The sequence below is a fragment of the Ambystoma mexicanum genome, chromosome 3q (genome assembly GCF_040938575.1).
Source record: "Ambystoma mexicanum isolate Mex_15411 chromosome 3q, UKY_AmexF1_1, whole genome shotgun sequence".
NCBI classification, from domain to species: Eukaryota; Metazoa; Chordata; class Amphibia; order Caudata; family Ambystomatidae; genus Ambystoma; species Ambystoma mexicanum.
The window spans coordinates 741,340,509-741,366,911 of record NC_090926.1 but is presented as its reverse complement, the minus strand read 5'-3'; the positions used below and the strand labels follow the sequence as shown (position 1 = coordinate 741,366,911).

General features: G+C 49.2%; 1 protein-coding gene across 4 annotated transcripts in view; it reads right to left on the bottom strand.

The window, feature by feature from the left end:
• PRPSAP1 (phosphoribosyl pyrophosphate synthetase associated protein 1) overlaps positions 1-26,403 on the bottom strand; it is a 747,041-nt gene that overhangs the window by 600,106 nt on the left and 120,532 nt on the right. For 2 of the 4 annotated variants that reach the window (XM_069654689.1, XM_069654687.1), the window contains exon 2: positions 24,088-24,244. The exons of the other annotated variants lie outside the window; for them this stretch is intronic. The gene's annotated coding sequence lies outside the window, so the exon portion shown is untranslated. The remainder of the gene's footprint in view (positions 1-24,087; positions 24,245-26,403) is intronic. 4 annotated transcript variants of the gene reach the window in all.

Below are 26,403 nucleotides of genomic sequence, written 5' to 3'. Positions count from 1 at the left end.
GGTGGCCCCGCCAGTATCACTATGTAAGCAAACAGCGCAGCAAAGATGTGTAATCTGCAGGGAGGGAGGGAGTCTCCTTCCCTCCCTGCATAGATACAGTAATCTCATTGGCTGTTTGCCAATGGCTGGCAAACAGCCAATGAGATTACTGTATCTATGCAGGCGGCAGCCAATGACTTCAGTGTGGGGGTGGGTTGATGGCCCAGGCTGCATCCACCCACACTCTCTCTCTTACATCGTCGTCCTCGTACTCGGAACGTGTTGAGCTGCCCTGCCCTGCTGCCAACCAGAGAGAAAGAACAGTCTGCACTGCAGGCCGAAGAAGTTTGCCCTCTCCGCCTCCACGTGTGGTCTAGGTGAATGCATCCGGTGAGTGCATTTAGGTGAGTGCATCCGGGGTCGCATGGATTCATTTGGCAGTCCGAGGCCGAGGATTGTATTTGTTGTGAATATTTTCTGAACAGCTCAGAATCGGCCCCCGAGAGGTGCTGGTTAAGGAACCACGTGTTTCTAGTCTGGAAACACGAATGCCGTCACTGCTGCTCAGAAGGCGGAGGCTGGGGCCGGACCCTTGCTTCCACAGCGAGGCCATGCAGATATTTCCCGAGCCAAAGGCCTTTCTTTGGTCCCACGTTGGTTGGGCAAACCGCCAATTATGAGGGGCCCTGGAGCAGGAAGGAAAGTTGGGCGCGCATGAGGAGAACTGCTTTGGTGGCGCTGGCGCTGCTTTTCTGGCCATTCATTTTGAGTACTCCTACATTCTGTGTAAATGGTGCTGATGAATGGGGGGCTGAAGAGGGGAAGGGACACTGGGTTTCTGTTGTAGGTGAATGAGTGACTGTGGGCATTCACACAGTGAACATGGTGCAGGTCCATTCCATGCCGTTGACACTATGGCGCCCGGGCACTCCAGGTTCAAATTTCCCAGAGCCACTTCAATGTGACGTAATAGGCAGTTATCCTCCTATGGGAGTCTCCCGGGGGCTGTGGCACGTGTAGAGATTGACGGGTTGTGCCATGCATCTAGACCAGCGTGTCATCAGCGACAACATTAATTAAGAAGCCAAAGACGGTTAATATTGGAGGAGCCATGTGGCCAACACAGTCTGGGGGAGGGTGAGGATGGAAAGGGTATTTGTGTAAGATGATGAAGATGTTTTGAGCCTTTGGTCCACTGCCAGCCTGGGAGCGCTTAGAGTGTAAACACTATGGAGCATTCTGGTTCAGGAAGAGTCTGGCATTGTTGGGGGATGTCTGACGTGCCCACAATGAAACCAGGCCTTCGGGTATGCACGATTCCTCCAGATGTAAATGCGACGGAGCAGCAGACCCCGGAAGGAGCCCCTGGTGGTGGGGAACTTGATGCACTCAGACAAATGGCACCTAGTTGTACACACACAGCTTTTTCTTGGATTGGGAGCCAGTGTTGACTGCCGCGACTACCCACCTACATTGCCAGCTATATCCTTTTTTGCGCAGAGAGGTGGGGGCGAAGGAGGGGGTTCACAGCTGCACGTTTCCTGGGGGATATCTACTGCAGGTTTTCTTGCATGCGGACTCGTAACTGAGAGAATTGTGTTAACATAGTGCATAATATCAGGGTTCTGCCTCTTTTGCAGCCGTATTTTTGGCAGGCTGGCTGAATCACAGGAAGTTGAAGGGATGGGCCCAAGGTCACAGTTTGAGCCGGTTTACCCATCCAGCCACCTAGCCCCTAAAATACGCGGGGCTGTCAGCTCTATCGCAAAACATCCTGCTATGTTTTCAGTTACGTGGGGTGTGGGGGCTGACCGGGCTGTCCTTGTGGAAGTACCGTACTGATAATCTGAACAACAGCCTGTCTTGTTTGATGCCAATAGTACGCAGGTTTAAAGATGGCGAGGTTCTGCTCTGTCCCCGAGTGTGGACGCAGGAGAGAACAGCCATTGAGTGCCCATAACACATCTAAATCAGTTTTCAAGTGCTGCTGTCGTTGGTTTGTTTACATTCCACTTACCCGGCTCAGTAATGTGCTGTCAGGGAAGGCAGCAGCGTGAGTGCTATGTACACAGTAACGGAGGTCATCAGTTTGAAGCCATCATTGAGGTTTTCAGAGACTCCAGCCCCCCTACCCGGGCTTCTTCATTCACTTGGGCGTGCTCAGAAGAAATTAATCGTTAATGTGGGGAGGGTGGCCCTAGCCTTCACTGTGATGCCCGTGTCAAGGCTAAAACCTTTGGCTCGCAGGTCCTGTGACCATCAATTCTGACCCCCCCCAGGGCACTGCATACCCCTTGGACACATATTTGTGGTAGGAAACATCTGGGAATTGAAGCTAATACATTGGAAAGCCTCTGGGTGCATTGCTAATAAACAGACTGCATTCTGTATCTGATTTTTGTCATAAGGGCCCTGGATCCCAGCTTCCTGTTTTTGGATAGTCTGAGGCAAACTTCACCGAGCACCTGTTTGGGGCATGGCCCTCATTCACTGAAGCATGTTTTGGTGCTTATGGGGTGTCCATCAACCAGACCCATTGGCAGGCAGGTCAGGACGCAGGGGATACACGGTACCTGGTTCTGCTCTGCACTACTATTTTACCTTAGTTTCTCCCCTTTTCAGAAAATGCCTAAAATCCCACCTTAGTAAGAGGATGAAAGCATATGAATGCCAGTAACAGCATGACAAAATTATATTTTTCCATCATTACTGACCATATAATGATGAATTTCTTTATGCATACATCATAGTAGCAGCTATTCTCAATACAAGCTGCTGTAAAATACACTTGCACACGTAAGAATAATTTACCACCATTAGTATGTAAAACCTAATGCTTTTTATGTCATATTTTGGTGGGTTTTGGACAGTAAATAGCACATTTTGGAGGCCATTTTCCAAAACACGTCGTGGGGGGAGAACCCCACCACACCGCCCTAAGGTGGAGTGGGCTCGCGCGCTCGCTCGCTCCCAACTTCACCATGGGAACTCACCGCCCCACCAGCTTTAAAACTCACCAGCCGCCACTGCACCTGGGTGCCCTGTGGAGCTGCCTGTGACGGTGCGGCCAGGCTGGTGGAGGAGGCATCCCTGCCACAGTCGGGAGTCGGACGTCCAGCAGGGGTGGCCACATCAACTACTGCACCCCAGCCAGTGGAGGATGTGCAGGCAGCAGGAGGCAGTGCACGGGCAGATGCACAGCAGCAGCAGCAACGTGGTGGGAGCCATGATGGCTCGGGGCCTTCGACATCGGAGGGGCAGGCATCGGCCGGAGGGCAGGAGGACCCAGGACGGGAAGTGTCTTCCGTGTGGCAGCGGTTGGGCCACAACATAGATGCGGAGCGGCAGCGGGCGAAAGAGGCACGGCTCACGATGGTCAGGCCGGAGAACTCCATGCGGAGGGCCTTGAGGCGGGCCGAGTGCCTCGAGGCAATCCGCAGGGAGTTTGGGGTGAACATGTGGACGGCCCTGCGGACCCTCGGGCCATGGAGGAGGACCGCCTCCGGGACATTGAGCAGGAGTTCGATGATGCCCTGGCCCGGAACATCCCGAAGTGAGCCGTCGGACTAGCCCGCTGCCCTTGTAAATAGTTCTGTAGTTAGTGTTAGGTTTCCTTTGGTTTTGCATTTTTTTTGGACCTTTTGGACAATGGGCCACATTTTTGTATATAGTTTTTTTTTTTTAGGTAGTGTTATTAGATAGGTTTCATTTCTTCGGTTGGGATCATGGACCCTGGATTGTTTATCTGTATATAGTTGACTTTTGGATTTTCATTTTTTTTAATGATTTACCCATGGAGCAATGGGGTTCGATTTTAATTTTCCATTGGATTTACTTTTGTGGATTGTGACTTTGGACACCTTTCCTTTGGATTATGATTTGTGGTTTTGCTTTATTTCACGGACCTGCTGGTTTATTTTTTTAAAATTTCCATTATTGTTTGTTTATTTTTGATTCAATTTCTGTTGCTTTTAATACATATTTTTTCTTCAAACTTCAATGTGTAGTATCATCTCATTGGTTTCATGCATATCATGATATGGGTTTTGACATTCACTGACACCCATTGGGTGTATGTGAGGGACATGTGTTCATTTCCAAACTTGCAATTGGGGTTCTATCATGTTATTGCCATTTCTAAGTGGGTGGATGCAATACTCAGGTGGGTGTTTGGAATTTGGAGGCTGACCATAAGGGCCAGGGATCTAGCTTGTGATGACATGTTGGCTGGGGGACATGGGTGGGGGCCTGGTGGAGGGTGCCCCTGTATGCTGGGGGGTGGGGGTGGTGGGAGACATGAGTGGGGGCCTGGTGGAGGGTGCCCTGCACTGCTGGGGGGTGGAGGTGCAGGGAGACATGAGTTGGACATGAGTGGGGGCCTGGTGGAGGGTGCCCTGCACTGCTGGGAGGTGGGGGTGGTGGGAGACATGAGTGGGGGCCTGGTGGAGGGTGCCCTGCACTGCTGGGGGGTGGGGGTGATGGGAGACATGAGTGGGGGCCTGGTGGAGGGTGCCCCTGCACTGCTGGGGGGTGGGGGTGCAGGGAGACATGAGTGGGGGCCTGGTGAAGGCTGCCCCTGCACTGCTTGGGGGTGGGGGTGGTGGGAGACATGAGTGGGGGCCTGGTGGAGGGTGCCCCTGGATGCTGGGGGGTGGGGGTGGTGGGAGACATGAGTGGGGGCCTGGTGGAGTGTGCCCCTGGATGCTGGGGGGTGGGGGCGCAGGGAGACATGAGTTGGACATGTGTGGGGGCCTGGTGGAGGGTGCCCTGCACTGCTGGGGGGTGGGGGTGATGGGAGACATGTGTTGGACATGAATGGGGGCCTGGTGGAGGGTGCCCTGCACTGCTGGGGGTTGGGGGTGATAAGAGACATGAGTGGGGGCCTGGTGGAGGGTGCCCTGCACTGCTGGGGGGTGGGGGTGATGGGAGAAATGAGTTGGACATGAGTGGGGGCCTGGTGGAGGGTGCCCTGCACTGCTGGGGGGTGGGGGTGATAGGAGACATGAGTGGGGGCCTGGTGGAGGGTGCCCTGCACTGCTGGGGTGTGGGGGTGGTGGGAGACATGAGTGGGGCCTGGTGGAGGGTGCCCCTGGATCCTGGGGGGTGGGGGTGGTGGGAGACATGAGTGGGGGCCTGGTGGAGGGTGCCCCTGCACTGCTGGGCGGTGGGGGTGGTGGGAGACATGAGTGGGGGCCTGGTGGAGGGTGCCCCTGGATGCTGGGGAGTGGGGGTGCAGGGAGACATGAGTTGGGCATGAGTGGGGGCCTGGTGGAGGGTGCCCCTGCACTGCTGGGGGTGGGGGTGATGGGAGACATGAGTGGGGGCCTGGTGGAGGCTGCCCCTGCACTGCTCTGCTGGGGGGTGGGGGTGGTGGGAAACATGAGTGGGGGCCTGGTGGAGGGTGCCCTGCACTGCTGGGGGGTGGGGGTGATGTGAGACATGAGTGGGGGCCTGGTGGAGGCTGCCCCTGCACTGCTGGGGGGTGGGGTGATGGGAGACATGAGTGGGGGCCTGGTGGAGGCTGCCCCTGCACTGCTGGGGGGTGGGGGTGATGGGAGACATGAGTGGGGGCCTGGTGGAGGGTGCCCTGCACTGCTGGGGGTGAGGGTGATGGGAGACATGAGTGGGGGCCTGGTGGAGGCTGCCCCTGCACTGCTGAGGGGTGGGGGTGGTGGGAGACATGAGTGGGGGCCTGTTGGAGGGTGCCCTGCACTGCTGGGGGTTGGGGGTGCAGGGAGACATGAGTGGGGGCCTGGTGGAGGCTGCCCCTGCACTGCTGGGGGGTGGGGTGGTGGGAGACATGAGTTGGACATGAGTGGGGGCCTGGTGGAGGGCGCCCCTGGGGGCTGGGGGTGCATGGGGACATGCGTTGGTGGGCAGTAGTGCAAGGTGACATGTGGGTTGGCTGGGGGGCATGGGCATGGTGGATGGGCTGCCTGCGGGACATGTACAGGGTAGGCCCCTGTGGTGTGGGCCGCCTGCAGGGGCCATGGAGGGTGTAGAGGGAACACCCGGGAGGACCCACACGTGCAATTCACGTGTGGTGCTCCCCGCGCACCCCTGGAATACACGTACCCTGATGGAATCGCGGGTGATACTTCCTGCGCACCCCTGAAATACACGTACCCTGCTGCTTTTGCGTGTGATACTTCCCGCGCACCCCTGGTATACACGTACCCTGCTGCTTTTGCGTGTGATACTTCCCGCGCACCCCTGGAATACAAGTACCCTGATGGAATCGCGTGTGATACTTCCTGCGCACCCCTGAAATACACGTACCCTGCTGCTTTTGCGTGTGATACTTCCTGCGCACCCCTGGAATACACGTACCCTGCTGCTTTTGCGTGTGATACTTCCCGCGTGCCCCTGGAATACACGTACCCTGATGGAATCGCGTGTGATACTTCCCGCGCACCCCTGAAATGCACGTACCCTGCTGTTTTGCGTGTGATACTTCCCGCGCACCCCTGGAATACACGTGCCCTGATGGAATCACGTGTGTTACTTCCCACGCACCCCTGATGTACACGTACCCAGGACAATCGCGTGTGAAACTTCCCGCGAACCACTGAAATACACGTTCCCCGCTTGGCATTTGCTGTTTGGCAGCCCTGTGAACTGGTCCAGGGTTAGCGCAGCCCTTTGCGATGATTTGGGAATTTTGAAGGCTTTTCCTTGCGCGAGGGCGTTCTTGGGGGCGTAACTGGCGCTGCTGCAGGGTCGCTGCGCCACTCTGCGCCACGGCTGGTTTCGGAGGCTAAAATCCATGAATACGCTGTGCGATGAAAAGGATTTTTTTGCACGCGGCTGGCGCAGTGTATCGCACGGGGACACTGTGCGCCAGCCACGTGCGCCACTTTTGTGCAAATTTCTATGAATTACCCTGTATACCTATTCATATATTCCTGCTAATATTTCAGGTGGCCCCTGTACTTTAACGTGGCTTGGCATAATGATGTTTCCTTTACAACCTGCTATTCAGCGGTCTACGCCATCTATACATTGTACCGCTCTGTCACCCGATTGTAATTCTGATGTGCAATTGTTGTCTGAAACTGAAGTATTAGCCTTAGACATTTCGCTGATAAGGATTTGGGGTCTGGCAGCTGGGGGATATAGAACCATGATTAAACCTGCTTGCTTGGTAGTGAAGGGGCATAAAGGGGTAGTCCAGCTAAAAAATTATTTAAAAAATAGATAGGCAACATTAAAAAAAAAAATACTAGCACTTTTTTTTTAAAAACTTCCTATGTAAAATTATGAGCTATTCAAGCTCAAAATTCGCAAAAGCAAGCACATGGGCGCATCCATTTTGTGAAATGGATGCCCGCCTGTGCTGGCTTTTGCTTTTGCGGCACTAATGAAGGAAAAGCCAGCCAGCTGTAGTAAACAAAAGCTACCGCTGGGTGGCTTTTCCTTCATTGGTGCTGTACGCGGAGGACGGGGACCGGAGACCAGAGCAGGAACATCAGAGAATCGAATGAAATAGGAAATAGGAGGGATCATGGGTATTGATATGGGAAAGGGAGGAATACTGCATCTCGCCACCGGTTGCCTCACCCCCACTCTTCACAGATCCCCTCATCCAGGTGATCCTCCGCACTGGTCCACCCCCAGGGTCTGGATCCAAAGGCGATGGCCGTGCCCTGGCCACCTGGGGGATAGATTCCCCGGGGACTAGCAGGTGAGACACCCTTTGGCTTCTCACAGCGAAAGATGTCATTTTCGTGCAAGGTTGAGGCTGTCCAGATTAAGTCTGTGATCTCATCTCAGAAGGTACTACACATGTGAGGTGGTGTGTAGACGAGGTGGAAGGTGGGTGAGTCTTTGTGTGAGATGGGGAATTTGTACGTAATGGTTTTCATTGTGTCAAGGGGTGGTTGGCTTTGAAGCAAACATGGCCAGTCACTTTTGTATATGATTGCCACCCCCTTTTTCCCTGATTGAACTGCATGCTGAATGCTATACCCGGGTTACACAAGGACATTAAAGGTATGAAAGAAGGATGGAATTGGCCAGGTTTTGGTGATGAAGATTGCGGCTTGTTTGTGGTAGGTGATGAGGTGTGAGATTTCGGGTACGTGTGCAAAGTCTGATTGGGCGTTGAACAGCATGACGGTGTGTGAGCTAACAGAGTGTGTGGGCTTTTGGGTCAAAAAGAGGTATTTTGTAGAAGCTAGCTGGGATGGGTAACTATTGGGGGCTCAATTGTTTGAATGGGTGGTTTCTGGAGAGTGTAGGGATGAACATGGGTATAAGGAGACATACAGTGATGGCCTCCTAGGAAGAGTAACAAGGTATCTGTGAACTGGCAAAAAGAGGCAACATCCTTGTCTTTCCTTTACTGAGGATGCCTAGTGGAGACTTTTGATAATGCCTGAGGTGGGCATGGCTTAGCAGGCCGGAGCACTGGTGGCAGAAAGCTACGAGGCAGGAAGAAAGGTTATGTGTCCTGAACCCTGCTCGTGGTGATGCTGCTGCTGCTGGTGGTGTTAAGTGGCTGTAGGCCCCCGGAATGGCCTTGATAAAGCCTCTGGTAAGTGTGGCTGAGCAGGCTGGTAAACCTATGTAAGGGGTCAGAAATGCAAAACAGACACAAAAGTATAGTTTTCTCATTTATTGAAATAAAAAGGGGTAGGATAAACTCCTTTCTTTCCCTATCCTAATGAGAATGTCCCTACGTAGCAAACTAAAACTAAAGAAAGATGACCTAGTGTCCAACACGTCTCTGACCCTCACACTAATACATACAACAACCGTGAACAAGGAATATTTGTCTGTCTTCAGTTGAACAAAACAGTGCAAAAGTAAAAACCTATGGTTTTTAGAAATTACTCCTTGTGACCAGGGTTGGGATCCCTTCCCCTGAATCAATTCAGGAATATCCTTGGAAAAGTTCTAATTTAACTGAGGTCTATTCAGTTCAATATAAAATGGCTTTTCCATTCACTGTGTCCTTCCACTTGGCAAATGAAATGTCTCTCTCACAAACACTTGTTAAAAAATCAAAGCAATTATTTTCCTCCACAGTATCCTTCTTGGCAAGACAAATGTCTTTCACAAAACACTAGTTCATCAACCAAGGCAGTTGTTTTCATCCACACAATGGGGCTTATTACAACTGTGCCGGGCACTGTTATTTCCGGACCAGCAGAGAACAACTCTAGGTCAGACCTGCAGGGCGGGACGGCACCCGCTCGCAGAGTTCTCACGGAAGCACTGGCACTGTTGTTAACGGTGGGACTTCATGAGAATGGGGACTAACAAAATTACTGGTGCCTGACTTTCCGGCCACCAGACTCGGAATAGCCCAATGGCACTGGGAAGTCAGGCGCCGGTAATTATTTTCGGGTCTGGCGGCAACCCACCGGATTTACCGGCTGGGTTACCGCCGGACCCATAATGAGGTCCAATGTCTTTCTTTGGATGTAAAGCAAACATTAGAATATCACAATCATTCTTTCAATGGAGTACATTTGTCAGGATAGTACAGCAACTACCTTTGGTGATGCAACAGTTTGTCAGAATGATAAAGTTACCAATGTTTTTCCACAACACATTTACTATCTTTCCTGGTATACTGCCTGACAGGAAGAAAAATTCCTACTACTACAGTTGGTCTCTTCTGTTAGTGGCAATATAGGTTACCGGTTTCCCCAAGATGACATCTCATAAATGGAGAATTGTGCCCTTCCTGCACTCTCACTTCTTCTGGATAGTCTCTTGGCTGTTGGTAATGTGGGTTACAGATTTTCCCAAGTTGACATCTCATAAATGGAGAATTGCACCCTTTTTGCACTTTTACTTCTTCTGGATAGTCTCTTGGCTGTTGGAAATGTGGGTTAAAGATTTCCCCAAGTTGACATCTCATAAATGGAGAATTGCACCCTTTTTGCACTTTTACTTCTTCTGGATAGTCTCTTGGCTGTTGGAAATGTGGGTTACAGATTTCCCCAAGTTGAAATCTCATAAATCGAGAATTGTGCCCTTTTTGCCTTTTCATTCTACTTGCTCAGTATTCAAAATAGTCTGATTTTAGTAAATGTTCCACTCTGAGCGCCCCACGGTTATCGTGTCTTACAGGCCAACCCACCGGTTTTGTTTGGTGTCTCCATGTTGCCCCCTGCTGCTCGGCAGATCAGTACTCCGTTTCCCACCTCTTCCGTACCTGCCACCATCTGCCCGGCCCCTCTCTTAAGCCCTGATGGGTCTCTGCATCCTCCAGCATCCCCAGCCAACTTGCATCGGGTCGGGAGTATGTCTCGCATTCAGCTGGGCTTCTCTCCCTGCTGCTGAACATGACTCTGCCTCCTGCTGTGTGAACTCTGCGAAACTGCATGTTTTCTCTTCCCACATCCGCCCCTGCTGGTGTTTGCACTCCTGCTGCAGCTCCAGCCGCTTCAGTGTCTTTCCTGACTGCTTCTGCCTCTGCTGCTCCTTTTCTTCTACACAGTTGTGTTCCATATTCAGGTTTAAATGTTCTGCTCCGGTGCCTTGCAACTAGAACAACTAGAATGCATATTCCTTTAAGTGGCATCTTTGAAGCTCATTGACTCTTGGTCCTTCTTCCACGTCCCAGTACCACAGGCATTATGGATCTTGAAGTCCATAATGTGTTTGAGTCTTTTATGTCTATTAATTTTTATTTCTTTGTTGAACTGGATGCTATTAGAGTATGAAGAGGTTAAGGGTATTGCAGTTGCACTGGTTTTCTCTACTTTACAATATGCCAACAATGCTTCTTGAGGACCAGGGGAGTCATGAATTAAAGTGGTCACCAATTCCCCCCTGATATGAGTCTCCTCCCATGTGATCCTCCCTCATAATACCGCCCCCAGGGTCAGGATCAGGTAGCAGCTACCTTCCGCTGGCCACATGAGAGGAGACCCATACCAGGGTTTTATTGATGATCTCACTAGATCCATCACACCTCATAGCGCTGCTTTTTGCATGGTGTCCAGGTGCTCTAGCAGACCTGAAAGAAATTCTGCTTAGTGCGGAAGGAGAGGAAGATGAGTGATCATAGAGGCATTTTTGTCTATATGGGAGCCTTGCATGCCCGTTGTGCCAGGATGCATTGAACTGGACTGTGGCATGTTCATTTATTGTAGAGGTATAGCATTCCAGTGTTTCATGTCTTTTGGCACGGTTATTCAATTGCCTTGTACAAATGGCTTAGTTGGTAGGAGTGTAGTGTGTTTGAGTGTCAGGATTGAGCATTTTAGTGCTGGGAGGTTAGTGGAGGGCCCAGGGGGAAATGTGGATCATCCATCTGGTTCAGTCATGACGGCATCTCAACAGAGATGCTATTAGTGTAAGGTGCTTTTGAGGAGACGACAAAGGGAACCTTGAGTGGGCTAGTATCTATGGCAGGCAGTGAACAGTGTGAGGTGACTGGTCCTGAATGAGAGTGGGGAAACACGGTAAGAAGTGTAAGACAGAAGGCGCTTATAGCATTGGTTATATAGACAATGGGTGAAAGTAGGTTTTGAAGGGAGTTCTGAGTGCGGATTTCAGAGAGGGCAGAATTCTGTTGTGGTCTCTAGGAACATGCTACAAGGAAGATGTGCATGAGGTATTATGGTCCTTACCATTGGTTAGTGATAATTGACTTGGTGGGTAAAAAATTGTGTACTTTGTATATGCAGGGTTCGAAATTGAGGGGAGCTAATAAGCTTCTGCTTGTTTTCTAGAAGAGCCTGGTTAGCTTGACATGAACAGCTACCAGGTGCTGCTTTTGACTCCCAGGCCAACTGAAGCCAAACTAATGCGCCTATGTGAATTTAACTGTGTTTGAGACAATCTATGAATAAACATTAGGACACAGCTATATGCCATTTAGAGCATAAGAGGTCTGTGATGAATCCAGGGTATTTGTCCCCTCTACCCAAGGGGGTCCAACCCCCTTTGGGACTATGGAGGTGAGCCCTTTAAGCTTAACACCGCCTAGTGGATGTGGCAAGTGGAATCCCACTTGTGTGACCTCCCCTGTTAGAGGACTGGAAAGGATATGAGTTATCCTCGCTTGTAACAAGATCAAAATATCTTTGTTGGCTATATGGGAATAACATTTCTGACCCTTTCATGCTGTTATCTATGTATGAAGCTCGGGAACAATGGAATGCCCAATCTCGTTGTAGTGCGGAACATAAAGGACCTGTGAGACCGATGCATGGAGAGGAAAGCCAGCAGAGTACCGCACAGGAGGAGACATCCCCTTGGAAGGCTGAGCTGGAAAGTGGCACCATGCACATGGTGTGAAGAAGAAACAGAGACCATAAAGTGCTGCTGTGTCCTGCACAGCCGGGAGCCAGGGAGGCTTGGGGCTGCCAACAATGAAGAATCCAGACTGCACAGGAAGTGGTCAACCGGCTCTTGCTGGAACTGTTGCCAAAGTCCTGTTGAGCTCTGATGGGAAGAACCGAGCCTGCCAAACTGATGTGGAAGACCGGAGGGAAACTGGAGAATTCCTGTACCGGCTGAGGAGACAGTCTCCCTCAAAGGAACACTGCCACATCGAAAAAGGTATGCATTGGTGACAGGGAACCCAGATGAGGCTGGAGAGGCCCAACCAAACCTCAAAGCAGGGTGAGAGGAGCAATACCCCATGACAGAGTGTGAGACAAGATACCTCAAGGTGGGGTGAGAGACAAGAGATCCCCAGGCGGGGTGTGAGAAGAAAGAACCCAAGGCGGGGTGAGAGAAGCAATACCCCAAGACTGGGTGGGAGAAACAAGAGTCCAATGAAAGGAGAAAGAAACAATATCCCAAGGCAAAGTGAGAGCAGCAATACACCAAGAAGGGGAGAGAGGCACACAACCCCAATGCAGAGTAAGAGAAACTAGATTCCAGGGATTAGTAAGAGACATTGTGCAGTCCTTGGCAAGTACTGAATTTTGAACTGTACAACTAGGCAAGTAGCCTGGAAAAAGCCAGAGACACATTTTGGTGGAGGTCAGAAGCCAACCACTACTTCATAGGCTGGGAAGAAATCCCTTACCAGACCTTTCTTGGTTGAGTGTGTGTTAATCCTTTTGTTAGTGGTAGGGAGAGAACTCATGGGAAGATTAGGCTTTGGACAGAGAACCGTTTTATGTTGGTAAGAAATCCTGACAAGCATCCTTTATTCTTTTCTTTATAGCACTGACGTAGCGGGGGCCCCAGAAGTCCCTGCTGTGCAGGGGGCCCCGCCACACCAGGTCGGGGAGACTCTGGCCCAGTCCTCACCCATTCGGATGGAGGCTGGGAAAGGGCTCGCAGTGCGAGATGGATGCGCTCAGTAGGGGCTGGAGCTGACCGTCACATGTGCCACGTGTCACATTCCACGTTTAGCTCCGCCCCTTCTCTGGCTTCCTCGTGGCTCATATACAGGAACCAGGAAGCTCTGCTCTGCTCTGCTCTGTTGTTGTGCCTGTGTAGAGCATGCAGTGTGAGTGGATGAGAGAGAAGGTATATTGGTAAGTGATGCGAAGGCATCATGAAACAAGACACAAACAGATTCACCTTTTGAACAAAAAGGATTTAATTTTATATGCTAGGATGGATTAAGGCCTAACATACCCTATGCTAAGGTGGGAATTCCCTACCTAAAGAAACTAAGGATTGTCTGTGTCAGTAGGTTCACCTTAAAAGTATGTCTGTGTCCAAAACCTATACTTGCCTTCACAAGTAAAGACATAGAATGTGCAGGGATGGCAGTGCCAAAAGAAACAGTGTTCAAAATAAAGTTCTGAGCTTCTTCCAGCTCGAGCTTGGGTCAGCTTCCCATTCCCCATGTTCAAATAGTTCCAAGGAGAAACAGGACTTGGGGTTCCCTTCCCCAAGTGTAACACAATTTTAAAAACTCTCAGAGGTTTCCTCCCCAAGTTCACCACAGTTGCAGGATATCTTAGGGTTCCCTTCCCCAAGATCGCCAGTTCCAGGATATCTTAGGGCTCACTTTCCCAAGATCAGCACAGTTCTAGGATATCTTAGGGTTCCCTTCCCCAAGATCAACAGTTCGAAATGTTTCAAGTCTCTTAGTTTTCACCAATGCTTTCAACTTCCACTGCTACTTCTTTTGACTCGTACCAAACCAACTGCTCTCTTTTACTTCAGCATTACCATCAGACAACCTTTGTTTTAAGGCTCTTCTTGTCTCTCTCCCAGGTTGGGGCTACTCTAGGCGCAGTTGTCGGACTATACGGTCCACCTATTACAGGTCACACAACCGATAGCACTTTGCATTTTGTGCTGTTCTTTAGACCTTCTTGATTAGCACTGGTTTTCCACCAACCACCAGTGTTAGCACTCAACATCTGTTGTGGTTTCTCATTCATTCTTTGACAGCTTAGGGCTTCATCACCATTTCTGTATTGGCAGTCTTTTGGCTTTGCCACAACTTGCATTTAACTTGTTTGATGGTGCAGGTCTTCTTCCACCACCTTGCATTCACTTTGCCCCTCTGAGTTCAACAACTAGCCTCTTCCACGTGACTTTCGTTCAGTTCATAAATGTTCATAACATCTTTCATTTTGTTTCTTATTGTTCGTACCAAATTTCACACCTTTTAACATAGCACATATCTGTTTTCTAGTTGTACCACAATTTCACCTGATTTTCATATCCTTTCTGTAGTTCGGTTTTCAATACTGGGCACCGGGTTCCAAACCCTCTTGTTATGTGCCTTTCGCTTGTGCGCAAACATTAACTGTCTCACATTCGCACCAGAGCACCTCGGTATGAGTAGTCTCTCTCTCGTACTCACCAGAGCTGCTCTGCTTCGTTGGGCGGGTTTGCGCTGCTCTTCATTCATTTCCCCGTTCCTGGATAGGCGTTGGGTGTCACTGCTCGCTTCCAAAAAACCCATGGGCAATGTCACGCAGCAGTCAGGAGTTCTCTGTGTTCCCCGGCTGCAGCTGGGAACACGTAACACAGTCACGTGTTGGGGTTTTTGTCCTCTCGTGGGCCGCTTGGGTCGTGGCAACTCCTTCCTCCCCTGAGAACACAGTGTCCTCCCTGCCAGTCCAGCTCCAGCCTGCTCCACGCCGCACATCTGCCACCTTCTCTTCAGGCAAGTTCTCCCTGCTTTTCGGTGTGGGTCTGCCTTTAAGCACCTGTAGCCTCTCACCAGGCTGCAGGTGTGAGTAGTTTGCCTGACCCTCATTATAGCAATTAACATGACATGCCTAATGCATTGCAGGCATCTTCTTCCTCCCAGTACCATAGTGGTGAAAATGACTAGGAGTGTGCATTACTCCTAATCGCTTCTTCCTCGTCCCAGTTTTAAAGGGATACCTTTTAAGGTCATACTGTGTGCTTGAAAGAGATATGGCCTGACAATACCCTATGAAGGACGGGGGAGGGCAGGATTCATTCTCATAGGGAAAGGGGGGGTACCATGTCTCGCCTGCAGGCATCCTCCCCCAATTCCCAAGGACCCTCCACCCCCAGGGTCAGGTTCTAAAAGCAATAGACTTTCCCTGGCCACCTGAGCAGAGAATCCAAGGGGAGTAGGTGTGAGGACACCCTCAGGTTTCTCAGTGACTAGTAGGTGAGCGAGTAGGAATCGAATAGCGTGTGCTTGAATGTTCTGGGTGGGTGGGTGCATGCCTGTGTAGAAAATGCAGTGTGAGTGGAGGTTCATGGGTGCACTCGCCAATAAACCTCCAATCACAATGCATGGGTGAATGAATGTGATACTGAGTTTGAATGGACTGGATGGGTACGTGCCTGCAAGGAGAATGCACTGTGAGTGGATGCGAGAGAAGGTGTATGGGTCAGTGAGTGGTGGATGAATGAGTAGGAATGTGATGGTGTGTGTTTGAATGTTTTGGGTGGCTGCGTTCCTGTGTGGAGAATGCAGTGTAAGTGGATGTGAGAGGTTTATGGGTGAGAGAATGGTAGGTGAATGAGTAGGAATGTGTGGGTGTGAATGTTTGAAATAGCCACTGCGTTTCCCGCGCCTCGCTGAGAGGCCTTGTTGCTCTCATTGTCAGTATTCTGATTGGCTGCCCATTCCTTCTTTACCCTATCACAATCACTGCCAGGCAGAAACAGGCTGCACATCCCAAGGGCCACATCATAAGGGCCTGTCTGTGCCTGTCCGGGCTGCCGGAGCCGTGGAGCCCGGTACGCTGCTGCGGAATGACTCAATTGATCTTGTGCCACCTGCATCATAGACGTTGCCTTCAATCCCCAAAATCCCACTGTGAGTACATTTAGCAAACTACGCCTTCATGCCGTCATATGCACCGCCACAGTAAATGTGAGTTTCCTTTTGTTGCACCACCTATGACCGAATGCAAAGATCTACTCCAAAGACCTTAAAACACTAATACTGCACACAAAAATAGCCACTATTCATGCCTATTCATCGCATGCTTGCCTTGCGAACCTGCCTCTGCCTTACAGCTACGCAGCATCGCTAAGTATTGTTCACAACTTCACTGCTACTACGGATCCCTGCCCATACTGCATATACCGACGCTCTCCCCAGAGGTGCATGCCGTTGCAAGGTTTTGGCCTTCCTTATAGCGAAACCATGTGCACATCGTGCCGACTTTCTCCATTGGAGTATAACGCTGCCCAGCCCATCCCTAGGGACACACATGTGGTATCCTCTAATACTGAAATATACTGTGCATACCTATCGTGCTCTGCAGCTTGCATACTGCTGGCGCTTGGTTCCAAGCCACGTTTGTAACATGCTAAGCCGTAGCCTGCTAGACACTGTTGAAATGAAATGATAGATTATATTTTAGCTTCAACGGTCGCAGTGTTCAGCCTAATCTGCTGTATTGCATTAGTACTACGCAGCTGTGCATATTCTAGCCTGCTATTGAAACATTGTCTAATTGAAACTATCTTATTGTTTTAGCTTAACTGGTTGTACTGCGCTCTAGTTAGTCAAACCTAGCTCCTAGGGACTCGATGGTCACTCATGCGCTCTATTGCGCATACCAGTCTCCCGAGGACATCGGCAGCCATACCTGCCCGACCAGCGCTACAGCACCAGGCAGCCCAGACCCAGCAATCCCTGAGTTCTAGGCATGGCCCGTAGCCTGCCCAATTCGGATGACATCCCCCCTACTCCCTTCCTACCCTCGGTTTTCAGCCCCCACATTAAACCACATGCCCAGAAACCCTATGCCATTGACTGTACCATGGACTACATAGTACGCAGACTATCCATGTTGAGGTGTCGTACTGAGCCTTACTTGCACCAAATGTGCCCCAGGCCTACGCTTCTGAGGAATCAGCTGCTAGGCCTGTGCTCATCTCAGTTCGCAGCCTCCACAAAACCTAATCCAGACTCACTTTCCCCACACCCCACCAACCACATGCTCCCCGCTTCAGCCGCTACCAACATTGCTCGACCAATCCTAATGCCCAGCATACCCAATACGAATCCAAGCACCCCTCCTATTCCTCTCCAATGTGCCCTCAAAAACGCACGCTCGCTCCCAGCCCACGCCACGGAGATCTGTGACTTACACACTAACCTTGATATTGACGCTCTCGCCATTACAGAATCTTGGCTGCACGAAGCAGCTGGACCAGCTATCTCCCTAACCCTCCCACCAAGCTACACCATACTCCAGCAGGACAGACTTGTCCTGCAAAAGGGAGTGGAGTAGAACTCATAGTAAAGGAATATCTGTCTCTCAGACAAATTCATTCTCCACTTGAGGGCAACGCACACTCCCTGACTGTCAAACTCTCCCTCTCGCCGAACTGCATGATTGCCATCTATATTATCTACCGGCTTCCAGGCCCATTACTTGACTTTCAGGAAAACCTACTCCATCTACTAGGTGAGAACTTAAAAACCACCACCAAATCCATCCTACTGGGTGACCTAAACTTTGGCCTCAATGATCCTAAAGACAAACAAGCCAAGTCTCTTAGTCTCTTGCCAAAGCACTTCAGGACTTGGGATTCCTGCAACAAGTCACTAAGCCCACTCACTATAAAGGACGCATTCCAGACTGGTTAGCGGATGACAACTGCGCAGCTGACATCAGCTCCAACACCCCATGCCCGTGGACTGACCACCACCTGATTCATTTCTCCATCCCCACCGCCACCAAAGCCATTAAACCTAACACTCCCTCACCGCCAGCATTAGCTAGGAGCGCATGTAACCTAAGGACAAGCGCCTACCATTTCTGGAGGTCCTGCCCTCAAGCCTCCATTCTCCAACGACCCCCTTGCCCTAGTAGAACTGTATAATCTCACGATCAAAAAAGCAGTCAATTCCATTGCTCCTCTAGAAAGAAAGAAAGCTGAAGGAAAGAAACAGGCCAACTCCTGGTACAGATCAGAACTTCAGGAACTATGCACCCTCAAGCGTATCATGCTTACCAAGTGGCAATCCAATCCACAAAACTCCACTATAGAAGCCTACAAAAAACTTTCCACCAAATACAATAAAGCCATCACTCTAGCCAAATCCACCTGCTATAACACCATAATTGCAAATGCCAAATCGGAATCCAAAGAAATGGTTTTCCATATTCAGGTAACTGGCTACCCCGGCCCCTAGCACCCAAGACAATGTGAAAGATGAATCCTGGTGCTCGAGTATTCAAACAGCTATGCTCAGCAAAATAGACCTCCTGCAGAGTAAAACGTATTCTACAATGCCCTGCATAAATCCGACCTGCCCATCTAGTAAACAAACAAATCCCACGTTAAGGATAAGACGCTCTTCTCCTTCAGAGATGTTTCAGAAACCAAAGTATTAGCCCTCCTTAAACACATAAAACCTTCCAATTGCAAGGTTGATAGCTGCCCAGCCAACCTCATCAAGGATTGCGCAGACACCCTAGCACCATTCCTGACAGCATTCATAAATGCTTCATTTGCATCTGGCATTGTCGCACCATGCAATAATGAGGCTTGTGTTTGCCCACTCTTGAAAAATCATCTTTAGACCTGTCTTCACCCAACAATTATAGACCCATTACCACTGTACCCTTCCTGCTAAAAATTCTAGACAAAGCTGCATACACCCAAATCCAACAATTCCTGGAAAATAACAGCATCCTAGGAAAGAGGCAATCAGGTTTCAGCCCAGGTCATAGGACTGAATCTGCCTTACTGGATCTAAAAAACCAACTAGGGGAAATAATGGACGAAGGCAAGCCAGCTCTTCTCCTCCTCCTCGATTTGTCTGCAGCTTTTAATCTTGTGGACCATAAGACCCTCTGCAGACAACTCACAAACTCAGCCCAATTCACTCCTGAAGCCACCTCCTGGATCACCTCCTTCCTTGAAGGGAGAGCCATGAATGTGTTCCCAGATCAGACCTGCGGCACCAACCACCATCCACTGCGTAGTCCCACAGGGCTCCTGCACCTTACCCACACGGTACAATATTTTCACCTTACCCCTCTTCAACAAGTTGGACAATCTCGGCATAGTATACACAAACTATGCCGATGACACACAGGTCCTCCTTCCACTCTCTGGCTCATACGACAAAGACGCAGAGACACTGCACAAAATGTATACCACCATCCAAGCATGGATGGCAGCCAAGGGACTGTGCCTCTATGGGGACAAAACCGAGATCCTCCTGGTAGGCCCCAAAGAAACATTTAACGAGGTTGACAAACAATACAGCACCTTTAACATAGTCAACACCCAAATCACTGTCTCACCAGCAGTTAAAATTTTGGGAGTATACATTGATTCCACTCTCTCCATGATGTGCCAAGTTAGCGCCATTGCCTCCTCGGCTGCATTCACAACCAAACTGATCAATGCAGTCAAACCCTACCTATCCACTCAGAACTGTCACTCCATAGCCAGAGCCACCATTGGGGCAAAACTGGACATCCTTTTTTCTGGCACCTCAGCTAAAGATCTCAACAGACTATAAATCATTCAAAATAATGCGCTCAGAGCAGCTATGAACATTCCTAAAAGGGAGCAGATCTCCCACACAAGGCGTGATGCTCACTGGCTTCCGGTCAAAGAACTCATCCTATTCAAGACCCTAGCCATAACCCAAAAGTGCCTCTCACTCACAGCTCCCTCTTATCTCTCAGAAAAAGTAGTCCGAGCCATTTCCTCCAGACCCAAGCGATCGCACCACTCCAATCATCTTAATGTCTCCACCTTCAAAAGGGCCAAAGCTGGAGGCTCGAGCTTCCTATTCCTAGCTCCTAAACATTGGAATGCCCTCCCTACGACCCTTAGGAATGAGACCTCCCACTTATCCTTCTGCAAGGCACTCAAAACTAAGCTCTTCAATTAGCTCACTCTACCACATGAGTCCCACGCAGACATCTGTTCAAGGAAGGTTTTGAGTTATCTCTGGCTCACCTGTAACCATGGAACCGTTCAGAATCCCTTTTTTCACTGTAACATTGTCACAATGTCAATGTAACCACCAACTGTCTCTATTCAGGTTCACTGTAACCAAAACCCACAGACAGGCGTTCCTTCTGTTTTCATGTAACTAAGTAAGCCTCGTTGTAGCAGTACCACGATGCCCCAGGGCCGCTTTGTGTGCTTTATAAATGTAAAAAAATAAAAATAAAAAACAAAAATGTTCTGTGTGAGTGGGTGCCAGTGTAGGTGTATGTGCGAGAAGGTATATGGGTGAGTGACTGGTGGGTGAATGGGCATGACTGCGATTGTGTGTGAATTTCTGGGTGGGTGGGTACATGCCTGTGTGGTGAATGCCGCGTGAATGAATGTGAGAGGAAATGTATGGGTGAGTGACTGGTGGGTGGAAGAGGATGCGTGTGTGTGTGTGTGTAAGGTCCTGGGAGGCTGGGGATCACTAGAGCATTTTTAACACATCCTTTACTGACTTTACTGGCAAAGCCAAGTTCATGTGTGTCATTACCTGACTAGACAGGCATTTTGCTGCAGCCAGTCTAGTCATTGCGCACTGTGGCATGCCATTCATTACTCGGCATTTTTGATAAAGCAAGCATGATAAGTAGTATTACCTTGTTACTTGCTAGACTGACATTTTGGTGTAGCAGCCTATTTCTTATTGTAGCATGATGTTTTATTAAAAGAGCATCTCTGATGAAGCAAGCATGATAAGTGTTTTATGGGTCTAGACTGGCTTACTTGGAACCAGTTTGGAAATGTTGTCTTATAGAAACATGCCACTTTTAATGGCTAAACCAATGGGAGTATGTTCTTACATAGGAGTACTGGTATATATTGGCAGAGCCAGCTTTCTGCCTAGTGACAGTAATGATACTATATAAAAAAATCTCAAAGCGAACAGGGGTAGGTTCTTATATGAGAATACTAGCATATTGCTGGTGGAACCAGCATGGAAATGTATGGGCACAGCCAGCATGAACATGTTTTTTAGACTAGCATATATTGCACGGACCGGAATGATAATGCATTGGCAAATGCGCCTGTGCACTTTTGGTGACTTGCATCCATTGTATTTTTTTCACGAATTACCGTACACCCTACAAAACGGGTTGCAAACTGTCTTTCACCGAAATCTTTCACAGAGAGTGTGCTGTGTAATGGACCATTTTAACCCATTATTAAAAACATTTTCTCCGGGAGGGGGAAGAATCCCACCGCCCGCCCCGTGCCCCCTCAAACCCATTTTTATTAGTTCAGGAGCCTTCAATACGCTTGGTCGCAATTGCATACTTGTGGCAAATATTTACACCCTCCAATAAAACAACTCACCAGCCACCACTATGCTAGGTGAAACATTTAAACTTTGATTAAAAAACATATTTACTTCTTTCACCTGGAACAGTGCGTGCCACTGCAGCGGCATGATCATCATGGTCATTGCGCACATGTGGGGGTCCAGGCTGGCCTTGGGTGTGGTGTGCCCTGTGCTTTAAGGAGCTTGGGGCAGGACCCTCAGCATGGCTTGCATGGGGGCCCCCAAATTTTGTGCTACGCCACTGCCTTTTAGATTAGGGTGAAAGCTCCTTAGAGATAGGTTTAGGGGACGATATAACTCTCTTCTTTTTAATAAAACAATGTATGAAAAATTGCCTCTTGTTCTTTTCCTGAGTCTGACTTACTACAGGTCATAAATAATGGACAAAATTATATGTTTGCATCTTATGTGGAAGTTAGATTTGTAGAACCTTAGGTATTATCTCCTTGTACCCAGTGGTAGCACCTGGTCAATGGTTAATGCTATATACTGTGATGATTCGCTAGGCATCATCACTTCTCCCCAAGGGGGAGCCTTTTCTCATGAGGCTAGTGAGGTGCGGCTGCTATTCCATAGTCCCCCTGGGGGTCGTATAATGTGGGAGGACTTCATGGGGAGGAACTCCCCCTCTGCGTATAAGGACGAGCACCTTGGGTATAACACATTACATTACACCACTCCCTTACATGCCTTAGCACCCCCTCAATTGCCAACCACTATGTTGAAAGTAAACCGATGAATTTCTGTAGTGATAGGATTACAACTAAGATTGAAAGTACTAGGATGAAGAAGAACATACAAAACATATAGCTATGAACTGGAAGCAATGCTACAAACCTAGGATAGAGATGTGGTGGAGGGATCTCCAAAAATGGGCGGAAGCCGAAACCATGGTATGGCAAGAGGCATGCAGTAAATGCGGGGAGGAGGATGTGGGCAACCTAGTAGCCTGGAGGTCATTAATCACTGGTCTGTTTGGGGTACGAGGAGAACCTACTGCCTCGGAGGAGGAAGCCACCCGGCCACACCAGGTCGATACGGAACTACCCTGTGGATGAGCTCTTGGGGGGGAGGGGGGGAGTGTAGTGTTGTGCTTTGTTAGGTGTTTTATTGGTTTATTGTGTATAATGTCACAAGTTTGTTTATACTGTTTTCACTTAAAATAAAAATAAAAATATTTAAAAAAAAAAAAAAAAAACATACAAAACATAAGGATTACTAACTTTCCTAGTACTGAGACAAGGTGGCTCACAGGAGGCATGAGGAATACCAATGAGCCGTTGACAACGGGTGTTGATGCTGTGCTGGGGCGGAGAAAGCCCCATAAGAAGGAAAGCAAAGAAGGACTCAAGGTCTTCGCCTTCCTCCCTGGTCGGAGAACCCTGGAGTTTTGAAGTACGTGGTGAATCCAAGGGAAGGGTTCTGCAGAAGACACCAGTGGGAAGCTGGGAGAGTCCGTTACGTGTCCTGCGTCGGCAGGACCGAGGTTAGCTGCAAATAGGCGAAGCAGTGACATGACTTCCAGGAGGAGGTGGACCGCGCGGTCTGTGTGAAACATGAAGGTGTCTTAACCGCTAGTCCCCGGGGACCTGTCATCCAAGTGGCCAGGACATGGCCAATGCTTTTGGATCCAGTTTCTGGGGGTGGACCAGTGCGGGTAGATCACCTGGGTGAGGGGTCTTCGGGGAGTGGGACACAGGATGGCGAGACACGGTATCCCCTTCCTTATAACACCTTTAGCCCATCGTACCAAGTAGGATATTTAGGAACTCCAATCCCCTACAACCCTCTTTACAACACAAACACTTTCACACGGACATCCCGCTATGAGAGACTACCACCCGAGCTGTATACATGACGTGTCCCAATACAATGATCAGTCAAGGTCAGGCAATTACTGTCCATCACACACACCTGACTTTCATTACACTTCCCCACACGGATAAAAGGCGGAGCACAAGAGCCCACTCTGAGTGAGGCAAAACACACAAGGAAACAGCAGTTCCAATATGGCAGTATAAAACAAGGAGAAAGACGTCGAACCAGAAGGGGGTCGCAAGGAGGGAAGTACCCTTGACCTTTTCGACAAGGAACCGTTACTTTCACAAAGCCTTGAGAGTGGAAAGCGTAAGACCAGGAAACCAGGCTGAGGAATCTTGCATTGTGTGTCGGTGGTATCCGGAGCACTTCCGCGTTGATAATCAAGACTGGGAGAATCGGCAGCTGCCGTGGTACTCTCCTTGGCTCTTACAACAAAGCAGTAGCAGTGAAATGAGACAGCCAGTGAGTTGGGGAGACCAATACCAGACCGGTCTGTGTTGAAGCAAGGGTTGCAAGCAGCAACATTTTATGATGAGCGCTAAAGCGAACAGTGTATGAAATGCATATGATAACCAACGCAAGTTAAAATTGAACAAACGGATGAGTGATTGAACTGTGAAACCAAGATACAATACCTTTGACAGTGTGGTCCGGCACTGCATACATACTCATTCAAATGTCTCTGTAAGGTATCCAACTGAGATGTGGCAAAAGCGAAAGAGTGGCAAAAGATTGTGAATCGAAGTGGTCAAGCAAAATCCCATGCACGATCGAAAGTCTTCGATATTGATACTGCAAAGAAAGTTGATAACAAATTAGATGTTGGTCTGAGCCCGAACAAGGGAGATCAATTGAAAAGCTTTGGGTTCAAGCATGTTTGTGTTAAAAGGAATTAACATTGGTCCGAGCTCGGCGGAGGGAGACTAATTGAACATTGTGTTAAAACGGATCCGAGCCCGGCGGAGCGGGATCCGAGGTGAACCATGAATCACCCGAGAAATTGAATATATGGAAATCCTATGAGCATTATGTTAAAGGGGTTATGTGCCTGGCTGAGGGGGATCCTAAGTGAACAGTGAATCACGTGAGAAATTGAGTACATGTGAAATCCTAAGAGGAAAATAACTTATCATTTGTTTGTTACATCAGGCCCTCTGGAAGAAGTGGCTATGAAAGGCAAAGAGACTTGTGAACGGAAGGATCTGATGATAATGTTTGAACTGCACTCTCGTGCTAGAGAAGCCAGAGACTGTGCTAAGTTTGAGTGTACCGCCTTGTCCCGTACTGAAAACGTGGGAAAGGGGCCTGAATAGCATGACATATCATTTCATGAACACTTCTTTCTTTTGCATAACATTGTTTCCTACACTATTTGTATTTAGAGGTAAGGATTGGCAATAGGTTTATTAGTATAGGGGTATCCTTTTATTTTGACACAACACCACTAGGACTGCGTTATTATTATTTGATGGTCGTAGCTTGCTCCCATCTTTAGATTTAGGATCAGATGCGTGTTTTTCAAACCCTTTTTGAAGTTCAATAAACAACCTTGAACTTTGGTCACTTGTGTCTGTCATACTGTTGATACCATGCCTTCTTTACAGGTCACTGAACGGTGCAGAGACTGCAAGAAGCCTCAACACACAGAGCTGCTGCAGAAGCCGGCAGCTGCAGGAAGTGGTAAGGACACCGACTTCAGTCCCTGGAGAGACCGGCGTTGTGCGAGCAAGTCCCAAAAGGTAGGGGGAAGCGGGAGTGGTAGAGAGGTGGGGGGAGTTAAGGGTCTCAGCTTCAGGCCAGTGCAAGTGCTTTAAGAGTCTGGAACCCAAGCAAAAGTAAAGAGTGCATCCGAGGAAATTGTCCTCATACCAGTGGCAGGGATAAGTCCTTTACACTTGTGTACGAGCGATACAAATAAAATATCATATCATATCATATCATATCATTTAACCAGTATAGGAATGTGACTCCAACATTCAATGTGGAAAAACAGCTCTGATGGAGAATAAATGCACTTTATCAGAAAAGTAAGCTTATTGCATGCTGTCGGCCGGAAGGAGTTAGTCAGCCTTGTGAAGTTGAAAACGAATAGTTCCTTCCAATGTTCAACAAAGTTGCACCTTTTATACACACTGGGCCTCATTACAAGTTTGCCAGTCCAGTAACAACGGTACTGGTAAGCTTGCCGGTTCCATTGTTACCGATCCGGCAAACTACGTGTTCTGCTCACGGGTGCCTTTCAGCCCGCCATGTCTGACCAGCGGGTGGACCGGCACCCACGAGCAGACCATGTTTGTTATATCCTGCAGGGACTTGCCTCGTCGTGTAGCCGAGGAAGTCTTCCCTGCAATGTACCCCTCTAGCTTGGTAAGGTAAACAGACAAGCTGAGCGGTTCATTGACTGAAAGACAGGATGCGAGATGAGACACAGGAAGCGCAGGCCTGGAACACGGGATACTGAAGATCCGCTGTTCAGAAGGTAATACAACAAACTATCAATAGACAGTTGCAGCCACGGAGTACAACAAGGCTAACAGAGATAGTATAACCACACAGTACAATGATATAGAACAGGAAAGTATACACTGACCTGATACAAGACTGGCACACCACGGACTGTAAAACCAGGTTGATAGACAGCTCTGTGTTGATTCCTGTCAGGATTGTTAAGAAGAACAAATACGGGAAACTCATTGAAGAAGGAAAAGCAAAGTCCAAAATAATACCACGCCCTAATCACCTATTCCCGACGGCACGAGGACGCCTCTGGGTTTCAGCACATCATAAGGAAGTCTCTAGTCTGTGTGCAGTAACCCGAATAATCACAGAAAGGACTTCGTAACCGGAGCAGGGATCCGCAGGATAGACGGCAGTATGCGGGCAGCCAAGAAGCCAAACGTGTTCAATAACAATCCGTTAAGAGTTCCGTAGTTAGCAGGATGTGGCAGCCA